A 3,782-nucleotide genomic window follows, 5' to 3' on the forward strand; every position below is an offset into this window, starting at 1 on the left:
GTACAATTGAGGCCAAAAGTTTACATACACCCATGGAATTCAGTAAAATTTGTTTGTTTGCCAAACATCGTAAAATTCATTACCATTAATATAAATACTACCATGACGAATTTGGTATCAAATGAAAGAGCATATATAGCTGTTTCTCATGATTGGGATGCTGTTGGGATTAAAATATATTTCAAATGAAATTTTGTTTGAAGGAAAAAATTAATATTCATGCCAAATGTATTCTATTGTCTGTTATTATATTTTCAAACATCGTTTCATAGAAATATATAAATTCAAATCTATGATTTATATTAATTTTTTTATCATATGTCACCACTGAACAAAAAATTGTAATCTGAAATGTTTGTGTTGAGAAGTAACTAGCACAAATATGAGAAGTTTTTGTCAATTTTTATTTTTAATTTGTCTAAAATAAGAAGATTCTTGGTGAAAAAATGACACCTAAATATTTTTCAGCTCCTGATGACAAAGTAATGTGATGAAGGGGCATGACATACTCATTTGTTTGATATCAAATTCGTCATGATAGCAAAAATATTAGATAGAGATAGAGTAAATCTTATGTTTGGCAAGTGTCAACTTTTGTTTGAATTTCCTGGGTGTATGTAAACTTCTGGCCTCAAATGTATGTAACAGTGGGGTATGATTGGGTGCCGCAGTAAGAAATGCTCAGGGAGAATTTCGCTCAGTACCAATCTTCCCAATTTAACACACACAAAACAATATGGATTGTAAGAATGCTGCTGTGAAAAACGCTGAGTGAGATTCCACCAAATGACCTGACAGACTTTTTGTAACGAAACCTTAGGTTGGATGCACATACAGATGCATAATTATTTATAACTCAGACCCTGCCAAAAAAAAAAATCATACATGTATGTAGAAATAATAACAAAAGATTTTCTAACATTCTATATTGCATAACATAAAAAAATGGACAGCATTATTTCAACCAAATCCTGAAGAAGTAAATATCAATTGCACACAAAATAAGCTTACACATATTAATAAGCATAGAATAGTCGATGGGCAATATTTCTTGCGTAAACCCTGTGTTAAATATACAATGTGAGGTATTGCACAGTTAGAAATCCCAGACACTTTTATCATTCATGAAATTGAAAGTTAACCTTGTACCTCAGACTTTTATGTATAGCCTTAGAGAACATGGGGATAAATAAATAATGTCGTCTGTGTCCGCATGGGTACCAATCCTTTACAGTGCGTTCCAGAAAAAAAAGAAACCAAGAGTTAATTATATTATATTGGATGGCTCAGAATGGAATACAAGAAATATTCCAAGAGTTTGGGAAAATATTCCAATATAATTATGATCACCTATCCCACCCCCCAAAAAAAGGGTGAAATTTGATTTAACAAGTCATATCACAAGCCATTATCACTTCAGAGGATCAATTTTGGTCGTTGACATGCGACTTGCATGTAGTTCATTATGACGTCATGGAGCGTAGTTGTGCTCTATGCTGTGCATCGCATTGCTTTCATTGTTGTACGCGTTGTATATTTCACGCATTTGCGCCCACGCCCTAAACTATTGAATAAGCTCTCATATTCAATAGCAAATTCTGTACAGGAGCCTATGGGATATTCGTCGGATTTCGGTCCTCTTTAGGGATACGCTCTGATACTGCACAGGCAATTGATGCAGACCAAAATATGCGTTTTTAATGCATCGCTAGAACACTCTATATCGATGATAATGATGGTTTATCATAACTTAATCACAAATACAATAGACAAAGAACCTATCAATTTAAAGCTTAGAATTCCCTTTTCCACCTGCTATAAAGTAGAATATTCCTCGTTCAGCCATGACCAAGGAAAAAACAATTTGACGAAAGGATAGTAAAAAGTCACGGATGGTATCTGAATTTCAAAAAGAGAATTACATCTATAAAAAAAGTTCCATATCTGCTCTCTTATTCAATACCTCAATCAAAAACAAAATTACAAAGGAATAACACAGAGCTCTCTTTCTTTAGAACTGTGCTTGCATTTCTATTATATCATCTTTTGATCAAGTAATGATTAAAGAGTCAATAATTCCCGGTTTCGTTTTTTATGGAACACACTGTAGGAATTAGATTAGATTGGACTGTTCACTTGATTATCACTCTTTCTGAAAACAACAAAACAATGTACCAATTATCAATGCCTATTATTTTTCAAGTTCAATGAGCATTATCAGTAAACCTGTTGAGTGCTTAAGCCTGCCATTCCCTAAGACTTTGTAAAGAGATCACCAGATTAAAGTAGTACACCTATTAGATAATAACTCTCTTTCTTACAAAGTAATGCTATCAATTAACAGAAGGCCATTCTATATATAATAAATGGAAATGACATGGTATCAACATTTTCTTTAGTACTTTAGTAGTTTAGTAAAAGACCCTCACAAAACAACAACGCATTATATGCAGCAATATAATATCATACTTTAATATATAGAAATATTGAGAATGGTTGTCATTTGGTCCATTCTTTAAAAAGAGAGAAAACATGGAATTCAATTTTATCCTGCAAACAAATGAACATTAAAATGCAAAACGGAAATGTCTGATATTCTTTTTTGGTAACATTATCTGGATAAATATGACTTATTCAAACGCAACTGTATGCTCAGTAACAAATGTAATTTGCATACATGATGGTCGGGTAGAATTCATTAAAATGGAGAATCGTGATCTGGTGGTTAAGACTCAAGCCTTTGAAACTGAGGGTCAGGAGTTCAAATCCCAGCCATGGCAAAATTTTCTTCAGCAAGAAATTGATCCACAATGTGCTGCACTCAACACAGGTGAGGCAAAAAGGTACCAGCATTGGGTATTTTCTCAAAAAGCTGTGAGCAAAGTGATCAGTAGACTAGTTTGGCCAGAGTATTAGGAGCACCTCTAGCACCTAACAAGGTGGATATTTGCACAATATAAATACCCTATATTATTATTGTTATTATATAAAGAGGTTCCATTCACAAATGTGTATGTCTTTAAGGCCACCGCACACCTTGAGACTGTTCGCGATCCGATTTTGGAACAAATCGCATTTTGCTCATTATCTGAAAATGTGAATGGAACATATCATTTTATTTGAGGTTTAAATTAATTGAAAGAATACTAATATAACCATTCTGAAAGATTGCAAGCCTTTATTTCGGAGTAAAGGCCAAATTGGTTTCAAATCTTAGCCAATCGTATGACTGCTATGACGTCATTACGACTAGATATTAAATTCGCTTTTATTCTAAGAAGGATGATAGCATAGTCACAGATTTTAACATAGGTATTTGTAGGTATTAAGAACATTACACAGTAAGATATTCCAAGTCTCAATGTTAGCATCAAATTCTACTACATTTTATTCTGAAATTGGGTCGCAGACCAATTGTAAGGTGTGCGGTCGCCCTTAGGTATACCACATATTTTTTGCCAGATACTGGACTGATCTTCAAGAAATTCAAAACTTCTTAGTATTCCTGTCAAGTCCATGACTTTCTGCAGTATTGCATCCCAAGATTGCATACTTTATTGATTCTGGAATATCAACGGGAATTTCAACTAGAACAGATAAATGCTGGGAAAGGATCACTAATGGGACTATTTGTACACTACAAAGGTGTTGTTTTTTTTCTCTGGCTGGAAATATGCTGAAAAAGTAGAAATCTTTTGTCCGAAATAGTTACCTCTAAGATTGTTGGTCTCTAATATATTCAAGCATTGTATTCGTCACAATTCATTCCAATTGCTGTCTTT

General features: G+C 33.5%; 1 protein-coding gene across 1 annotated transcript in view; it reads right to left on the reverse strand.

Annotated features, from left to right (window-relative positions):
- Nucleotides 1–417: 417 nt before the first annotated feature.
- LOC129268000 (serine/threonine-protein kinase BRSK2-like) overlaps nucleotides 418–3,782 on the reverse strand; it is a 24,123-nt gene continuing 20,758 nt past the window's right edge. Inside the window, exon 11 of the mRNA XM_064104476.1 lies at nucleotides 418–3,782. This exon is cut by the window's right edge and continues 1,195 nt beyond it. The gene's annotated coding sequence lies outside the window, so the exon portion shown is untranslated.

Source organism: Lytechinus pictus, chromosome 9 (assembly GCF_037042905.1).
Source record: "Lytechinus pictus isolate F3 Inbred chromosome 9, Lp3.0, whole genome shotgun sequence".
Lineage (NCBI taxonomy): Eukaryota > Metazoa > Echinodermata > Echinoidea > Temnopleuroida > Toxopneustidae > Lytechinus > Lytechinus pictus.